Here is a 21,375-nt window from a genome sequence, read left to right on the forward strand (position 1 = left end):
AGGACCACTGGACCTGACATGGATTCATGCACTGTGAAGATTTAAAATACAGCAAATTGCTATCATCTATATAATTGGAGATTGAGTATCATGTCCCTTCCAATGGGTCCTCCACTCTTCAAGTGCAAACTTCATGGCAAGTAACTCTTTATCTCCTATGTCATAGTTTTCTTTAGCTGGAATAACCTTGTGTAAGAAGAACACACAGGGATGACGACTGCCATCATCTTCTCATTGCAACAGAACTGCTCCTACTCCAATAGAAGAGGCGTAGTAACATCATGTTGATTAAGAACTGGTGCAGTGACAAATGCATGCTTAAATTGGTGAAAGGCAACTTGAGCATCCTCAGACCATTTGGCAGGATTGGAACCTTTTTTGGTAAATGTCGTGATGTGTGCAACAATGGTGGAGTACCCTTGTATTATTTGTTTTATAATAATGACTGAAACTTAGAAATCAATGGGCCACCTTCAGAGCTGTAAGTTGAGGTCCATTGAAAATGGCCTGGACATTCTCTCGATCATTTTTCAACCCTAAACTGAATATTATGTAGCCAATAAATGGAATATGCTTCAACTCAAATATTCACTTCACTAGTTTACAGAATAATTAGTTCAATCTAAGAATCTACTTAACATGCTGATTGTGGGACTGGATGTCAGAGGAAAAGATGAGAGTATCAAAGATGTAAACTACTATGTAAACATAGTGGTTTACTTTGGGTCCTGGGAGATTTAATTTACAATGTTCTGTAATAAAATGGGAGCTGTGCACAGGCCAAATGACTAGATATTCATAGTATCCATCCCAGGTCTTAAAGACGATCTTCCACTTAACTCCTGGTTGAATCCAAATGGGATGCACCATGAAGGTCTAAGCTCAGAAAATATGGTAGCTCCCTTGACTCTATCAAATAGCTTGTAAATCAATGGCAAAAGGTATATATTTTTGCATTTTATTTCATTAAGACCTCAATAGTTGATATAGTGGCAGAGTCCACCATTATTCTTTTTAACACAGAAGAATATGGCTCCAGCCAGAGGGGTTGAGGGATGGATAAAGCCCTTTTTGATATTTTTCCTATTGTTCTCTGACATGGCTTGAGTCTCTGGTAAATAGTGTAAGGCCTTCCTCTAGGACACAGGTTCTCAAACTCGGTCCTCAGGACCGCAAACAGTTCACATTTTCCAGGTCACCCAGCAGGTGCACAGGTATATTCATTGCTCATTAACACATTTTGAAAGATGCACAGGTGAAAATAATTATTTCACTTGTGATTCTGTGTGGGGACCTGGAAAACATGCACTGTTTGGGGTTCCTGCGGACCGAATTTGAGAACCTGTGCTCTTGGAGGATTTTACCCTGAATTAAGTCATTGAGACAATCCCAGTTCCTATGCAAAGGCAAGGTTTTGGCAGCCTGATTATTAAAAATGTCTGAGAAATCTCTGCAAGGAGATGGAATAGCTGCAGCTTCTCAATAAACAATAGTTCGATGAGGTAACACTTGTTGAAGACAAGTACCTTTACAAGCTGTTCCCCAAGCCAGAAGTATCGGTACAGACCAGTCCTTGTGCAGATTTTGCTGCTGGAGTCAGGAAAAGCAAAGTTCAAGCATATTAGAAGACTTGGGTGTGTAAAACATCCACAGAGAGTCTCAAGGAGGAAGTTTGAGTGATAGTACCACTGGGAATATGGCGGCCATCCATTACCATAAGGTAGATGAATATACTGTAGGAATGGAAGTTATTTAAATGCCTTATTTATTCATTAAGGTAGCAGTGATATAATATGGAAAATAAAAATACTGGAATATATTCAGGTCCTCAGGGATGCTCATGATCATGAATGATACCATCAGGATTCAGGGAAGAACATGAAAATACTCCTAGGCTGACATCTTTTCTATCAGTCAAGAGCTGGTGTTTCCCAATTTCTTTGGGCAGGAGACAAGAATGTGCCCAGTAGTGGCACAGTATACACAAAGATGGTCTAAAAAGCACATTTGGCATTCTTCAAGAGAAAAACTACAGCAGCCTAATTGCACAGGTTCTTCTGTACCAGATGACTGTGGCTTAAAATGGGAAACATGACATTCTTTTTCCTTAGCCCTTCCCAAAAATGGAGGTCTGCCCTGTTATAAAGGGTTATTAGTTAATCTAAACTGGTAGGCAGGTCATAGGCTTTTAAATAATCTTTTATACAATCAACAAGACCTTGCCAAAACACTGAAATCAGTACTTCCTCATTCCACTGGAGCTAAGCAGACAGGGGGCCTGTTAAATATTTGGTAGTAGAGTAAAATAGAGCAACTACTGTAACTATGGACCTGATTCAGACACACTCGCTAGATGCATTTGCTCGCACAAAGTGTATGCACATCTGGGAAGGCAGGTGATCGCACGGCAAGGCATTTTCATGCCCACTGTGTCTTGGCGTGTGATTGCTCTGTGTATGCAGACGCTCACCAACCTGTCTTAAGACACCCACTTGCGCATGTAATCTCCAGGAAGTGTATGCAACCATCGGTACCAATGAGTACCATCGGATGCAATCGCAGCGCATGTGGCTGACCATACCCTACCACAAGCACTTCAGTGTACAAACCAGCCAGGTGACATGTACTATGACTCTGTCTCTAAATTATCCATGCCTCTGAAATGTCGATGCTCAGACACACCTTCGTTCACACCTCCACTCCCCTGTTTATAATGGCCAGCCCCTGTCACCACCCACAAACTGCTTCTCCTGTCACTCACTCTGCTGGGCTGTCTTTATGCAGCAAGCAAATGCTTCCCGATCTCTCGCACTGGTTCGTGCACACGCACTGCTATCGTACGCATGCGCACAATGTGAAAATCATCTGGCTATGAGTGAACACATTCTAGTGAGTGGGTCTGAATCAGGTCCTCTGTACCTTGACAAACCATGTTGATATGCAATGGGTGTAAATGCATACCTTTGTTTTTCATATGGTGTAAATACTCTGCTTTTGCGTGAAGCTCAGAAATGCTAAACAGCTTTATTTTTACACTGCAATTTAGATTTCATTTTGGACACACCCCTGCCAAATCTAAATCTGTCTGCACAATTTGAATCTGCTCCACCTGCAGTGTAACATGGTTTTGTCAAGTGGCATAGTTACTTAAGTTGAGTACACACTAGGCAATATATTGGTCATTAACTCAAACAGCAGATATATCAAGAACATGTTGACAGGGGTGTACACCCGATATGTCTGTGAAAGATGTAATTCACAGACATATTAAATCTACTCTGCAGCACAGAAAATGGCCGATATATCTGCAGATACTGTATATTAGTGCATCTGTCAGTGTGCATGGGCGATCTGACGATCACCTGTACACATGCTTCAGGGAAATGGTGGTGACTGACAGCTCAACTGAGCAGGTAAATTCAAATGCCCTCCCAAGTCATCGAGTGGCCAATTGATGTCTGATAGCTTTCCCGATCTCCCAATGGATCCACCCAGTAGTTTGTGGTGTAAAATGCACTGCTAGGAATAAATGATGGCACTGGATGTATATATCTCCCAACCTGGAACTTAGTGTAGAATTTGCAGTGAGTAGGTCACAACCAGAATCTTTATGTAATACATCCTGTGAGTAGCACATAAACTTGAATAAATGTTTGGCACATGTTTTGAGGATTGCACAACCTGGATTGGATGCTGATACTTGCTGTGAGTAGGACACAGCCTATAGTGGATGTTAGCATTTGCTGTGAATAAAGCAAAGCTGGGGGTGCATGCTGGCACTTGCTTGGAGTAGTGCACAGCCTGGAGTGGCTGTTTCCACTTGCTTTGAATAGTGCTCAACCTGTAGAGGTTGCTGGCAATTGTAGGAGTAGTGAACAGCCTGATGTTGATGCTGGCACTTGTTTGGTGATTAGTCAATTGGTGGTTAGTCAAGTGATAGTGACCAAGGTGGTGGCACCCATGCACCATCAGCATGGAAAAAAGACTCTGGAGGAATGCCAACTACACAGCTGGTTGGCAACCATATAACTTAGCAATGTCTTCAGTGGCCCACAGGAGCACCCTTGGCTGTTAGGCTGCACCTCTAGTCAGGTAATTGGACCTGGAACCCCAATGTGCGACAAAGACTATCAGCCAAATGTCATTGATTGCAGGATTCTAAACATCCTGAGATTACCAGAAGCAGATGTGCCCTTTTATAATGTGGATCAAATCACTACAAATAGCCCCTCTTGGCGTGTCAGGTCCCGTACATCTTGGCCATGATGAGCACCAATTTCACACAAAATGTGCATCTTATTCACATACTAAAACAACTGGAAGTGACATTTTATTGTTAGCATACCATGGGCCTGATTCTGTGTTGTGCACAAATCCAATACCCCAAGCTATAGCATGATTGGTTTGTTGTCCCTTTATCTGGAAATGGAAAGGCCGGTGTCTACATCTACTGAAACAAATTTAATGGCCTTGGCTATGGAGTTGCGACCAATGGTTATGAAGGTGATCTAATACTGCTTTTTGGACTCAGCATTCAGGTCTGAAATGCTGTCGGGGGACATCTTTTGTCCTCAGATGGATCATTCAGCATTAAATTATTTAAGCATTGCTGCTGTGTACAAAGAAGCAGCAGCAATGCTAATAGCGTATAACTTTAAATAAGGCCAAATGAACACTGGGAATTGTGACATTTGTATACCTGTGTGTTACTGATTCTGAATCTATATATAAAGGGCTCTGATGTGAGCAGCTGTAGCTTTTCCTCATGCCATGTCCCATTGTGCTTCATCTGTGATTTTGTACGTGTTATAACAATTCCAGTATATTTAAAATTGTAGTCTATTATCTCTAGTACACTGTGAGTGGGTTTTCACTGCATCTGCATTGCAACTATTATAAGATGCAAATTTAAAAGAAAAATACAGTACTATAATCGACTCTGAGCATTTAAGTTGTGCCCGGGCATCTTGTGCCATAAGATACTCAGTGTATGAAGACACAATTGGATTTTGCACTACTAAACATTGCAGCTTTACATTTATCTGATAACTAGCCAAACTCTCAAAACTTTCAGAGTCTTAAACCCTAGTACATTTGATCTTATTTAATAGCAATAGGTCACAGAGCATGGAAGCTAATTATGGTCAAATTCTCATTAATTAAGATTTAAAATTAAAACGTACTTTACAAAAACTTTCTACAAACATTATCAACATTATTTTATTTAATTTCTGCTTCTGAATATGAAATATACCTACAGTAGAACTCCAGCACTGAAATATAAGTCTGAAAAAGTGCTACAATACACATCAAAGTAAGTATAACCAGGGTAGGAAGCTTACAAAAATAAAACATATTGTAATGTTTTTAATGTTTTTCTTCAATAATTAATTCATAAATATTGCTATATATTGTTACCAAACAAATAAAATCATCAGAACTTAAATGTTTTTTTTTACTTTTTATTTATAAAATGACAAACTGTATAAATAAGTATTAAAAATGGGCAATAATTTAACAGTAATATAAAAAGTGATGATTTAAAAAAACATAAGTGCATCATGTTTATATATTAATATTAGATAAATGCAAAGGGTTATAGGGAAATTGAAAAAGATTAAAGGAGAATTCTGAAGCACCTTGCCCAGCATTTACTAATAGCAAATTACACATAATTCTTATTAAGTTCTTATATTAAAACTCAGTGAATTTATACAATTTTATAAAAAATATGCATGCCCTTTTAGGAAGCAAATACAGATGATTTACGATTATAATTCTTTAGCAGTGTAATGTCAATACCTCTGAGGTTTTACATTCTTATAAATCTATTGTTATAAATCTGTTATTATAAACAATGGACAAAAAGGGTCGGATTCTGATTTGGGAGCAAAGTAAAAATGAGCAACTAACTTTTCACTTTTGTGTTGCATTGCATTTGGGGCAGATTTACAAAGTGCAGAGACATTTAGATTTGAGCAGGGCATGTCCACACTCGAATCTAAATTGCAGTTTAAAAATAAAGCTGCCCAATATTTTTGGGCTATATGTAAAAGCAGCCAGTATTTTTCCTGTATGCAAAACATTAATGTATTTGTACCTCTTGCATGGCAACATGGTTTGTTACAGATTGTAAGTTACTTGCTTATTTTTCTTTGCTCCCAACTCAGATTCAGAACCAAAAGTATAAAAAGCACCAGGTACGACATTATCATACACATATTAATCAAAATATGTAATATCTTCTAATGCACATTTTAAGAGTCCCTTCACTGTACACTGCATTGTACATAACATTTTCATCTACATTAAATTGTTTTCTAGGCCTCATTTTAATGTAGGTAGAAATACAATGTATGATTATCAATGCATTCTTCTGAATACGGACAAATACAGCTTTCTTTTTTTTTGAACATACCTGTTAATGGGTCTCAGATAACGGATTGCAGAAATGAAATAATTTTTTATTTCATTATTGTAAATATTTAAAAGACAATTTAAATTTGATAAAAAAATTAATTGAAATATGATATAGATTCCAGGACATAGCAGCTTTAAGAATATTTTATTATTGCCTTAGATTAACCTTTTACTGGCATGAGATGGGATGCAATATCTGAACTAAAACTGTAATTACAGTGTTGTAACTTCTAATCTGGCACATTTTTGTGGTAATTAACCTTTATCTTTTTTGTGGAAATTTCCTTGTGCAGTATAAAAGAGCAAACATCAATTTATTCGGAACTTAGTCTAATTATCCAGAACAGATGCACCAAATTATGAATTATTTCCTGCTGAAAATGCACCATAAAATTCCATATGTCACTATATAATACACAGTATTATATACATATGGTGTAATATATGTTTAAATAAAGTGGTAGTATCTAAGAGGTTAAAATACAGATTTTTTTTTATTTTGCAAAGTTAGATAATTAAATAATGTATGTATTTGTTGTCTAAGACAGAGTTTTTAATAGCAGTATATAATCATCAAAAAAATAAGCACATCTCCCATAGATAAATTCATAAAACGTGTTCCTTTTCATTTAAATGTTGGGATTTTTTAGTTAAACACTTGCTACCTATGGTAGGAAAAAATATTTTGGCTCTTAAGCAATGTTAACAAAATATGACTCCAAATTGCTAGTTTCAAAATGACCAATCACATTATATTAAAAAATAATAATAATAAACTATATATGCAGGTTTACTACATTAAATAATCCCATGAAGACATGTTAAATGTGATCAAAAATAATCATAGGTTACTCCAAAGGAGCTACTCTAGACTGCAGCAAAGGGGAAATGGGGAGTTTCTCACTGTTCGCCAAATGCATATCTAGAGAGACAGGGTTATCCAGCAATGTATGAAAATCAGTTGGAGTGAAAACCCTATCACACATAGGCCCTCATTCAGACCCACTCGCAAGCGGGCGCACGTATGTTAGGCGTACGTACAAAAATATTTAAATTCAATGGCTCGCTCGTATTTTCGTTCGCATCTAAAAATCCTCCCCAAACTCAGACGACCCCTCCTCTAACTAACGAGCGTGCGAAATAGCGAGCGTACATCCCCGAAATGGCTTGAAGTGAATGCACGCACAAGTATAAACCGGAAGTGACCTTGTCAGATGTCGATTACCTGCTCCTTTATTCTGCCTACCTCCATCAATCGTATCATGCCAATCAATGTATCAATTAGCCTAATTGTTTTTTTTTTTTCAACACAATGCAAGAAACTTTACTCTTGTCCATGTTTGTGTTTACCAGCAGAATACGTACGGCTTAAACATTCGCTTTTATTGCTCAAAAAACATGTTAGCCACAATTAAACAATTGTTCTTTTGCTGTGGATCCCCGCATATTTCCCGGGGTTCATTTCTTTATTTAAATTTGCTTACGCATGTCACTGCATCAAGCCTATTTCTGGCACTGTCGAACACATTACTCATACACTAACCAATAAAATTGCTCCTGTTAATTTCCAAAATACATTAGCCAATCAGAAATTTTTTGCACACTTTATCACAAATGATTTTTATGAAAAACACCATTGCCATCATGAGAGCCTCCGCATTCACCAGGCGCGAGCTGCTGGTGCTAACGGAGGTGATGGATCGGCGTATCACCAGCCAGCCTCCACCCATCACCAACCGGCAGAAGCGTTCCGCGTATGCGGAGGCACGGGCCCGCCTGCGCTCCTTCGGCTCACGCCACAACATCGGCCAGCTGGAGCGCAGGTGGTCTGACCTGCAACGGCGAACGCCCCGCTTGCTGGCATGCTTTCGCATGCAGATAGAGGAAAGTAAATGTTATGTATTGTGGTTTTCATGTTTGTCTTTGTGGGGCAAACTGCGTGTGAATGTTTTCATGTCTGTCCTATTTATTCATTCTCCTCATATCTGCGTGTGCATGTTTTCATGTCTGTCCTATTTATTCATTCTCCTCATATCTGCGTGGGCATGTTTTCATGTCTGTCCTATTTATTCATTCTCCTCATATCTGCGTGGGCATGTTTTCATGTGTGTCCTATTTATTCATTCTCCTCATATCTGCATGGCCATGTTTTCCCTCTATTTCTGATTTATTCATTCTACTCACATTTGCATGTATTTTGTTGGTGGTGGGTGATTTTAAAATGTTTTTTGGCCAGGATTTGGCCAGAAACTAACCACAATTTGTTTGACATCTTTTAGGGGGACAGCCAAGACTACGCCGTCACCGTCTGGCCAGACGGCGGTCCCGCCCACTCTCACCAACCCCCAGCCAACACTCCACCCCAAGTAATTCCCCTATTCCCCCCTCCTCCCCAGCCTTCCAAGACCCTCTCCCAGAACTGTCGGGCCTCCTTCCCCTCCGTCCCACTTCCCCCTCTCCTCCAACCACCCCTCTTCCAATTACCCCCTCCCCGGAGTCCATGATAACCCCGCCCCATTCTTTGGGGAATGAAGGCTCCTCCGAGGATGAAGATGGAGGGACTTCTGGAGCTGCCGTTTTGGCTACCGGTATGTTTTTCTTTCGCGTTTTTTTTAAGCACAATCTGTTTGTATGTAATCATGTGTCGTTCCTTTATTCGTGCTTTTTGGGTTGATTTTTGGTGATTTAGCAGTTTGCCTTTACCTCTTCCTGCTGATTTCAACATACACATATCACACCTGTGGGAATTTCTACATAGGCCTTGTAATTTTTGCAGCACCCCTTTTTTTTTTTTTTTTTGGTTTATGAGTGATTTCGTTGTGTTTTTGTTTTTTTAATGTGGATTCCCTATTGTTTTATTAATCCACACACTTTTCTCACCCACAGAGGAACAGAGGCGTTGGCAAGAGGTCGAAGAATGTGTGGCACAGATGCGCCAACATCTAATTGGGGTGCTTGTGGCCCTTGACCGGCTGTCTGGCATCCTTCGGCAGTAGTTTTTATTTTTTTTTTTCGTTTTCCAAATAAATTGTTTATTTCTAATATACGTTCTGCCTCATTCGTTTTTTCAAAACCAAAGATAGTTTACCCTGACATAAGTAGACTGTTCCTGCAAGGATTTCCATTTTTTTTAAGTTAGATTGTGTTTTGTATTTGTATGTAAAACACCCACAAGAAACACATAACAGTAACAATGTCATTTCCCTTTTTGGGTGTAGTGTCAATTAGATATTTCTACATTTTACAGGTTCCTAGTTGGTGTGCAAGCTGCTTAGGCGAATCTTACAAAGCCAAATGATTGGACAGGCTTCCTTTTGGTGTGGGTTGGGAACCTGAAAACATATTTCATTTTTGCTCAACTGGCGTCAGTACTGGATTACCCCTTAGTCAAATGTAAGGTGTGTTAACCTGGTTACACTTGCTGATAACGTCCAAAAAAAGGAAGAACATTTCACTCTCCAAACATTTATTCACAACATAACTGAGAAATCAAAGTGGTCACTCACAAAAAAAACACACAGTGATAATCTCAAATACAACACATACCAATAAAAAAAATAAGTAAATAAACAAATCAAGAACTGGTTGACGAAGGACCATGCCAACATGATTCCACAAACATGGCGTTGTGATATGGGTTCCAGAATATATGCCCAAAATGACCAGATCCAGGTTTGGTAAGGGTAGCATGAAGTAGTGAGCGTTGTAGTGCCAAAGATTATGTGAACAAACAGAAGATGGTGAAAAAAAGAAAACAAAATTAGATGTTCGCAAACAAACACAAACACATTAGGTATAAACACTGTTGTTTTGTTAAAACTTACCTAAAAAATCTGGCCACCACATCATCGCATATGGCCCCCCCACATACTGACCTCCGACCAACCTCGGGGGGCCATCCTCAGGTAAGGCATCCTCTGGCTGCATTGGGACACCACTCCTTATGGCGATGTTGTGAAATATCCCACACAGGCCCACAATTTTTGACACCATATCCGGCAAATCCATGAGCTCGCCACCAGAGCGGTGGAGGCATCGGAATCGGCCTTTTAAAAGGCCAATACAGCGCTCCACCACTTGCCTGGTGGCTGTAAGTGCGGAATTAAACGCACTTTGTGGGCCTGGTGTGGGAGCCAAATAAGGAGTGAGCAGCCAGGACATGCAAGGATATCCACTGTCTCCTATGGAAAGAATAGACAACATCAGGAACACTGTGTATCAAGCTTAACATTGTTATGTACTAAAGGTCTCCACTTACCCAGAAGCCACGCATCACCAGCTTGTAGGTTGGTTAATTTGTGCCATATCCCTGATTGCCGGATGATGAAGGAGTCATGTGCACTTCCGGGTAATTTAGCATTCAGGGACAGGATCTGGAGGGAGGCATCACATACCACCATTACATTCAGGGAGTGATAGTGTTTCCTGTTTCAAAATATGGCCTCCAGCCATGCTGGAGGCTGAAGTGGTATGTGAGTACCATCCACAACCCCTATGATGTGTGGGAAGGCTGCTATTTGGTAAAAATTGGCCTTGGACACACTAAGGGCACCCATATCCAAACGCATTTTAATAAAATGATGGAGGTGCTTGAAAAGTGCCTCCATCACTGCCCTCAGGATCCTGGAAAAGGAGGATTGGGAGATGCCCACCGTTGTTTGAAACAATCCTGAGGCACAGAAATGTAACACCGCCATAAATTGCGTAAGTGGTGGTATTGCTGTTGGACTGTCAATTTGCCACTCAAGATCACTTTCTATTAATGAGAGAGTGTCTATGATGATTTTGGGAGGTAGACGGTAGCGTCTTAAAACCTCATCATCGGGCATTCCAAAAAGGGTGACACGTGTTCGAAATATCTGGGGCCTTGCATGCCTACGATGCCTATGCCTGGGACGAGATTGAGGTTGGTCAGCTTCCGGGAGCATGGCCAGAACAATCTGCCCCAGATCTACCTGAAATTCAAAGATTTCAAAGTAAGGCTTTTGAACCACCCCAAAACTAAATTAAAAAAAATTAGCTTGATGATACCATCCATTGCTGCTTACATGCCGGGGTATTGTCATGATACGTCCAAACTGAAAATAAACACCAAAATTATTTGACACATTTCACTCTGTGCATTTTTGTTTATAAATTTTGTGCTAGATCAAAGTTAAAATATGCAAAACACCCATTTTGCAAAACAGCAAAACAACATTTCACACAGTACATCAAAATGGGTTGAAATGTTGGCACAAAAAGCGAAAGAGAAACCACAAAAAAGTTAAAATGATTATTAAGCAGTTAAAAATGCGCTAATTTGTTTGCTAATACAAGTCACAAGAGTAACTACTAAAAATGCGCTAATTAGTTCGCTAATACAAGTCACAAGAGTAACTACTAAAAATGCGCTAATTAGTTCACTAATACAAGTCACAAGAGTAACTACTAAAAATGCGCTAATTAGTTCGCTAATACAAGTCACAAGAGTAACTACTAAAAATGCGCTAATTAGTTCGCTAATACCAGTCACAAGAGTAACTACTAAAAATGCGCTAATTAGTTCGCTAATACAAGTCACAAGAGTAACTACTAAAAATGCGCTAATTAGTTCGCTAATACAAGTCACAAGAGTAACTACTAAAAATGCGCTAATTAGTTCGCTAATACAAGTCACAAGAGTAACTACGAAAAATGCGCTAATAAGTTTGCTAATACAAGTCACAAGAGTAACTACTAAAAATGCGCTAATTAGTTCGCTAATACAAGTCACAAGAGTAACTACTAAAAATGCGCTAATTAGTTTGCTAATACAAGTCACAAGAGTAACTACTAAAAATGCGCTAATTAGTTCGCTAATACAAGTCACAAGAGTAACTATTAAAAATGCGCTAATTAGTTCGCTAATACAAGTCACAAGAGTAACTACTAAAAATGCGCTAATTAGTTCGCTAATACAAGTCACAAGAGTAACTACTAAAAATGCACTAATTAGTTCGCTAATACAAGTCACAAGAGTAACTACTAAAAATGCACTAATTAGTTTGCAAATACAAGATAAAAAATGGACTTACCAAGAGCAAATATATAAGAGTCCAAATCAAAAGGTCTTTTGGTTCGAAAATAATCAAAATCTAAAATAGAAGAAATTATGGATCCAAAATTTACAAAAAATAAGAAACACAATGAAACAACAATTGAACAAAAGTTAGACTTCACAAAACTTACCAAATCAAGAAACGAGGTCCCAAAAATATAAACCAACAAAGAGAACGGAAAATAAAAACGCAAATCTAACCAACAAAAGAATCTCCAACCGCCAACTCCTTTCTACGCAATCAATAAACTCCAGCCAAGGTAACCTCCAACAATCCAAAAACGCCACCTTGACTTGAGACACACCAAGCCATAAATAGTGTTTCGTTTCCCGCACAAATTAAGGAAGGATCATAGGGCCGCACAATCAATGATGCGGCCGCAAAATAAGGACGCATGTATAAATACGTCACGAAAACACATTAAAATTCTGGTGTATTTCTTGTTTGGACCTCAGACATGGCAACAGACCAGGGAAACAATGCCCAAGAGTCAGGCGGTAAGTCTTTCATGCATTTTGTATCAATGATTAATTTGAAACATAAGATTAGGCAAGTTGTGATTTTGTGAATTCTGAAAATTTACACAAATAGGTGAGGAGGATGACATGGAAGAGGCTGCTGGGCCCAGTATTCCGGCCAAAGCGGCCAAAAAAAAAAGGCAGCCACATTCACAAGAAAGGAGATGGAGGTTTTGATCCAGAAGTGTGTGGACATCCTGCCACAGGCAGACAGGAATATGAGTCTAAGCCAGAAGTGGAGAATGTGGGAAGAGGTAGCCGTTGCTGTCAATAGGGTGGGTGATTATGTCCGTCTAGCCCGGGATGTCAAACGGCGGTAAGTAAACCCTTGCCCCCCCTAAAAACAAACCCCATTTTAAACCAAAGGATAATGGCTTCGATTTTTCCCCACAGATGGGGCGACTTCAAATATCGCCTAAAGCAAAAACTCGCGGACAGGGCTAGGCATGCAAGGGGGACAGGTGGGGGTCCCAACCCTGTGTCATTGGAGTTGACGGATTTAGAAGAGCTGGCACAGGGGTGTGTGCAGCCTGTGGAGGTGTTTGGCGTGTCCAACATGGATACGGACATGCCAGAGTTTGCGGCTCCTCATGTTGTCCCAGGTAAATCTTTGGATGTCATCAACTCTGAAATGTTATTGTGCCAATATGTAGATTGTAATGTGAGGCTTTTCTCTTTTTTCCTAACAGAGACACAGGCAGATGAGTCTGCTCCAAAGGGGAGCCTTGGCCACCGAATTTCTGCTGGCTCTGCAGGGGAGGAATCAGTACATCCGGCTGAGGACCCTGCAGAAGCCAGTCCAGGGCAATCCCCCTCGCAGGCAGTGGCCCTCCTCACAGAACTCAATTTCAAATCGGATTCCCATACGGAGATTCTGCAGAGGATGGACGCCAGTCTGCTACGGGTGGCTGAGGCCCTGGAGCAAAATGCTGCGGCCAACGTGACCATTGGTCAGGCCCTGGCGGAAAATACCAGGGCCAACATCTGCATCGCCAATGCCCTGGAGCAGCTCATTCACCAGCACATGGTGGAGCCGACCTCCCTTCCTGCCGGAACATTAGGATCCTCCACCTCTGGCACAACATCAGCCAATCCTCCAAATGTGCCTAGCCCTGTGCCTAGTCCAGAGGCCACAACATCTGCCTCTGGACAGGCCAGCCAGATGACATCCCGTACCCGGTCTGTCGCCCTCCCTCCCCCATCCAAACGGGTGAAAAAACGGTGACACCAATGGTGACTTTTCCCACAATCCTTCTGTGCTTGGCTCATATTCCTTTCTGGTCAAAACTTCCCTCTCCTTTCTTGTGAAATGTTTTTATTTTTTTGTTGTATGTTTATGTCAACAGTTATGTTGGGCCAATTTGTTTGATTTTGGAACATATCTTTGGGCAAAAAAGATGTCCCCAAAATTTTTACATTTTGTTTTTTTGTTTGAGCAATAAATTGGAAAAAAAAAAATGACATTGGATTGTGAAATTATTGTACAAATGGGTTACATTTAATCCTGGACCAAAAGGCAAAAACTCGCCCAAAAAAAAAAAAAAAAAAAGGGCTCTTCAAGGAACGTTTAAAAATTCATATAACGGGGCAAATTCAAGAGGCACAAATAAAATGGTGCGAAACTGAAAACATGATGACATTATTGTTACAATAGGCCCTAACCACCAAATTGCGGGCAAAATAAACCCCCACAAATGTACGCAAATTGATTGTGTCATCCTGACATTAGCAGCTCTGAGTTCCACCTGCGTACGGTTTTGTGCTATCCCAAAAAACTGATTTCAAAACACCTACCAAGCCGGTTCTCAATCCAACACTAATTGCTTTTCTGCCCTCCCGCGATTAATCGCAACAACATCATGGAGTCCCGGGACGGAGGAGAAGGCCATCGCCAATGTGGTCGAGTAATCCAGACCCTTAGCTGTGCGAGCATTTGGAAGGGAAAGAGGAACATCCAGTGACGTAGGAGTCGGTCCGTACACATTTTACGCTCGCATCTGCTAATGTATGTACGCCCCAAAAGCGCCTCGCCACGCCTGCGTTTTTCCATCTCCACCCTCGTCAACACCCTAAAACGCCCTGTTCTGTCAATCACATTTGACATGTCACTTCCTGTATGCTATTTTAAGAACGAGTCCAAAAAAACTCGCAATCTGCCGTACGCACATGCGCAGTGTTACACCGACGCATGCGCGGTTAGTCAACATCGGAACGCAATGAGCGTACTGCTGTTAACGAGCGGCTCTGAATGAGGGCCATAGTCAATACCAACCATATTTAACCACTTGCCTGGAATGCAATCACACAAAGCTGGGCTTTCACTGACAAGGTCAAATCTGATGCAAATAGTCAGTAATGCTCACTTGGAGGCTGCAAGTACATAATCTTCCAGCAGTCACCAAACTCAGAGGGACCTCCCAACCACTCTATACCCTAGGATCATCATTTAGTGTGTCTTAAAAACTGCTAGCCACAGTGATTGGGCAGCTCTGGTTGCACCCCTTCACCAGCTGACTGCAAATATAACAGAGCAGCTGCTGCTCACCTTAGCCATGGTTACTCTCCAATTGTGTTCTGATGTGGCCATCAGTCATTGAACAGCTCAGTGGCACCCTCCATCTGCAGGTTGCAGAGAGGAGCAGCCACTGGTAAATCCATCACTACTCCTTGTGTGCATACCTGACAGCTACAGAGAGGAGCAGCTATTAGGGAAATATAAAGTCAGCAGCACTTCTGCCCCCAGGCATACATGGAGGCTTGAGAAAGGAGAAGCCATCAGGGACATATGAACATATTAGAGTCTCGGCCCCCACAGTTTGGTCCATACCAATGATTAATATTGATTTATGGAAGTATTAGGGATATCAATATCTATACATTTTGTTATCAAATTGAGGCCTGATTTCATTTTCAATATGTTAATCCAGTATGGATTAAAAATATCAGTATGGGACCTCCAATAACAGATCACCAATTATTCTAATAAAACTTTACTATATGTAAAACTTAAAAAAAAAACATTTGATATTCTGAATTTTAGTTTACTAGTAGTGAGTAAAGAAAGTACTCATTGGATTAAATTTGTTTTGGATTGACTTCTATTACAGGTTGTGCCTCCCATATCCAAATTTTCTGAAATACGTAATATTCCAAAATACGCAATAATTTTGGCATGACTGAGTTATAGAAACCTTTGATTTTTGATGGTTCAATGTACATATACTTTGTCTAAGGCACAATTTATTAAAATATTGTATAAAATTACCTGCAGGCTTTGTGTATAAGGTGTATATGAAACATATATAAATTTAATTTATGTACATAAACTTTGTTTGAGGCATAAAATTATTACAAATATTGTATAAATTTACCTGCCGGGTGTGTGTATAAAGATGTATATAACACATAAATGCATTCTGTGTGTATATTGGGGTCCCATTCCCAAGAAATTTCATTATGATATGCAAATATTCCAAAGTACAGAATATTCCACAATCCAAAATATCCGAGGTCCCAAGCATTTTGTATATTTGAGATTCAACCTGTAATAATATTTTCATTCAATCTGCTATCCAGACAGTGCAGAATAACCATTTCTTTATATGTGATAAATGTGATGTCATAGTATTTTTTTTGTGTATAAGATTATGTGTGCTTTTTTGGTCACATAAAGTCCCTAGTCATCCTTGGTTGTTGTAAAATTAATGTTGGGACTTTTTCTCCATTTCCATAGTTACACATGATTGTACCAACTCTAAGAAAGATACTAATTGTAGTTCTAATGGTGACATTCATACTGTAGTTAGGTTTAGCTTTATCAACCACAAGTCCAAGTGTATTCTTACAATCCCACTTCACTTGTATTATTACAATTGCACTTCAGTCCAACTGCAAAAAAAAGTTTACAGGGGGTGTGGCCTAACTTCTACCTCAGCGGATGTGCCATGGAGCAGCTCAACCACTCAGGCTATGAAATTTCCTGGGGCTCCAACTGGTCAGCTGCTGTCACTGTTTTGCCTCACTGGACAATGATCACTTGACTGATACAGCTGCTGTGCCAAGCTCCCACTATGTCCCACTCTAGCTGTGGCCCATTGCTGCCTACACCACCAGCTTCCCCTACCACCCCTCTCACCAACTTTCTCTACCTTGGAGGATTGTGGTGTTCCTGACACTAGGGGGTAAATTTATTAAAGTGAGAGTTTTTAGAAGTGAGTTTTAAAAGTGATGTTGCCCATAGCAACCAATCTGATTCTAGCTATTATCTTCTAAAATGTGCTAGTTAAAAGTTAAGTAGAATCTGATTGGTTGCTATGGCAACATCACTTTTAAATCTCACTTCTAAAAACTCTCACTTTAGTAAATTTACCCCTAGGGCTCCGATTATGTTCATTTGCAGACTGTTCCTAGCTGGCTGCAGATTCAAGTCTAAAACTCTATCCTTCATAACTGCAATTACTGTTATCCTCATTGGAAGCCAGCTACATGAAATTGGCAGACATCATCCTGTGCCAATATCCATAGTATAGGAGCTTTGGTGACCTATTGCATCTCTACTCTACTCCACTGCCCTTCCTGTTTCCATGGGTTCCTTGCCAGTGATTCCAAGGTACCTTAGTTTTCTGGATTAGGATTACTGCACTTTAGTATGCAAGTAATGCAACTCTTGCTTTGTTTTCTTTTGTCTATTGTGCTTTTTTTTTCAACACTGATGATGTAATCCTCTCCTCACTTATGTTAACACCCATGTTTTTTGCTAATGGCTGTTTGACCTTAAGCTATATACACATGAAAGTTGCTGATTCTGATTGTTTTTCCCTATATTGCAAACTGGTTTTTGATTTGCCTACAATATGGACATTATCTATATTATACTATTTACTATGGATACAAAGCAGTTTAAAGCCTCTTTCCCTCCTCTTGTGAAATTCTCTAACCTGAAATTATCCAAAGACTTTGAACCTTTGGCCCCCACAACAAATTTTTAGCCTCCACCCAGCTCTTTACCCTTGTCAGTGGGTGCTACTGGATTTTTTTTTACAAATTCTGAATATCTGCTTATGGTTAAGAACTTTTACTAAGTGATGCTTGCCTTTAAAACTGAGCTATTTAATGACATCACTTTCTGCTATGGGAGACCATATGGATCATCTTGAGCAGAAAATGAAAGGGATTTATTTTTATTTTTCCTGTTTAATTGACAAATGTTTTCATACTAATGTTATTTCAATTCTGTTTTTTGCTACTGTCATAATAATTTACTTAGTGTAAAGTGTAGAGCGCACATTGCAGGTGCCTGATATATTGTTTTGATCTGCCTCAAAATGATATATTGGATGTTATATCATCTAATGTGTATCCAACCTTAGTACACCCACATGAATTACTTTACTGCATTGCTCCTATGCTGTAAATACTTTTGCCAAATGTACAGGGCTATCAGTTTTCCCTCTGCTATATTTGTATGTCTGTCCATCTCCCACCCTCCTTCATACAACATGGGAAATTCAGGTTATGTGTTTATTTATCTGCTACGTTTTGTTAAACACCACATTCATGGTGACTACTTCAATTTTTTGATTATTTGATTGGGTTGGATTCTATCTTTGAATGTTAAGGGGTTTAACTTCTCTAATAAGCATAGACTGGCTTTTTAACCTTTCATTAATATAGAGCTGATTTAGTTGCCTTGTAAGAGACTTATTTCACATCCTTGGGTCCCCAGTGTTTTATGACAGTAGATATCCCTTTGGTTATTTTGCTAATGGTCCATTTAAATGTAAAGGGGTGGCTATCCATATTCATGCTAATTTGTAATTTGTCTTGCATGTGAAGGTGGAGGACAAAAATAGATTGTGCTACAGTAGAGATGTGTCCTCTTACATCTAGCGTCCATAAGCTATGTAGGGCACCCTGCAACTTGCACTCTACTGTGTGGCAGCTAGCTGTATTATAAGTCACCTCATGGTGTATTGAGTCACATCGTAATGTACTGAGACACTGGAAAAGCTGGATAGTGTAATACAACTTTCTGTCCACCAGATGTTGCTTTTCCTGAACTGCACTGAACATGCATAAAAAGCTGATGCACTATCTGTAGTACTGTCTGCTGATTGGCTGACTGAACCTGTCATCCATGTTCATCATGGATCAAGAGCTGTAATTGAGTGTAATAAAGGATTAAATCATTCAGTGTGCGAGTCTTGTATTTTTTAAAAATATTTTCTTTAAAATGGTAGTATAGGTGTCACCTGACAATTACTGTGCATGCATGCAGGGACAGTCTGGCTGGGACCTGCAGTCTCATAGAAATTGATAAATGGATAATACAGTATGACCCCTTATTTTTCACTATCAACCCCACGATCAATATTATTTTATATTAAATATAGTGTGTATATTCTGTATATTTTTAGTTTTAGCTTTGCATTGCAATGCATGGCACTGGTAGTATAGCAGAGAGCATCAGTACTTCTGTGGCTTAGTGGTGGAGGCGAATGTTTCACATACATAACTGTAGCCATAACCTGGGATGTGAGTTCTGTTAACACTTGGGGCATTTAGTAATATATGCTGTATATACAGTACTTTACATTTTAGTTTTTCCAACATTTGGAATCAAGAAACAAATTCCCCTTTCATGCAATGTCACAGAGAGTGTAAAGTGTGGTGGTGTAAAGGTGCATTTACAGCTATCAATTAAACCAGATAATTTCATGGTGACCATTGTCAGGGTACTGTGCTTAACTCATTTCACACTGTACCTCCACACCATCCTCACAGCCTTCATCCCTTTGCCATGCCAACAGAGATAGCTTTGCCACTAACAGCTTAAGACATTGTCGTGCCCCCATTTGTGTCACTTCTGTTTGTCTGCCCATTCCTTTTAGAATGTAACAGGGCCCTCTACCCTCTTGTGTTTCTCTCTACTTTCATCATACTTCTTACTTACCACTAGGCCACCTAACACTTGGGTGCTTATGCTCTGCTGCTTATGTGGGTGCTATGGTCACTAATTTAGCATGGTATATTATCCATGTCCTTGTCCTGCATTGCATTGTATTGCACTGTAAGTCACTGATCACCTATTTGTTTATGTACTTTGTAAAGCAATGCAGAGCACTTGTGGTGCCATATAAATAATAATAATAATAATAATAATAATAATAATAATAATTATTATTATTATATCATGCTGATCGGTGCATGTCACTGCAGTGGTGTAAAGACACAATTTCAGTTTTCAATGAAACCAGATGAATTCATGGTGACCATTGTCAGGATATTGTGCTTAACTCACACACTGTACCTTAACACCATTCCCCCAGCCTTCATCCCTATGCCATGGAACAGAGATGGCTTTGCCACTAACCACTACAGACATTGCTGCTATCAACATGATGCTAATCAGTATTATGTCAGTAGCCTCCATGGGTTAGTAGTTCATGCATTTGCTTAACACAGTCATTACCTTGGCTTTGATTCCAGCTAAGGCCAGGGGCAATGAACAATGTGATTTTGTAATCATTTACATTTTATCTAAAGTGCAATATATTTCTTTTTTTAAATACTATACTGTAGCTCCACAGCATCTCCCATCCTTAATTCCATACAGTACAGTAGGAATTGGTATGAAGTCCCAAGGGGGACTATAAGGGATAAAAGAAAAGATACCTTTATATGATTTCTACTCTGTTTTGATGTAAGTTTTTGATGTGAATATTAATATTACTTGCTCTTTCCAACACGAGGTGTTCAACTTCTTATATCCGACACGCGGTTGGGAACCCACGAAAGCAGTTGTTTAATTTGGACTTTGCTACATTTTTTTTACTGAAGATTTATAAACATCATAAACACAGTCACACTATTGTTATATTCTTTCTTTTTTATGTATGGACCTTTGATGTAAGAAAAACTGACTAATAGAAGAACCAAAGCATCAAAAAGACTTAAGTATATGTATAAAATTGAGATTGAATATTATACCCCTATAGTGGAGAGCAAGGTTTATATTTTCTTCTCTTATCCTGTACAGTATACCTGCAATGACACAGATATGGCTTTGCTGCTAACCACTACAGACATTGCCACCAACAGCTTGCTCAACATGCTGCTAGTAACTATAGTACATTAACTCTGGTGTTGTGAAGACGCACCCACAGCTTTCAATAAAATTAGATTAATTCATGTTGACCATTATTAGGGTAGCATGCGCTCCCCCACCCTTTATTTCTATGCATTAACACAGAGATGGTTTTGCCACTTTGTAAAGTCTACTGCACATCTGGCCATACATGCCTACTCTCCTGGTAGTTGCGAGAGGCTCCCAATTTTTCAGGTAACCTCCCACAACC

Source organism: Taudactylus pleione, unplaced genomic scaffold (genome assembly GCF_031769625.1).
Source record: "Taudactylus pleione unplaced genomic scaffold, aTauple2 ptg000005l, whole genome shotgun sequence".
Taxonomy (NCBI): domain Eukaryota; kingdom Metazoa; phylum Chordata; class Amphibia; order Anura; family Myobatrachidae; genus Taudactylus; species Taudactylus pleione.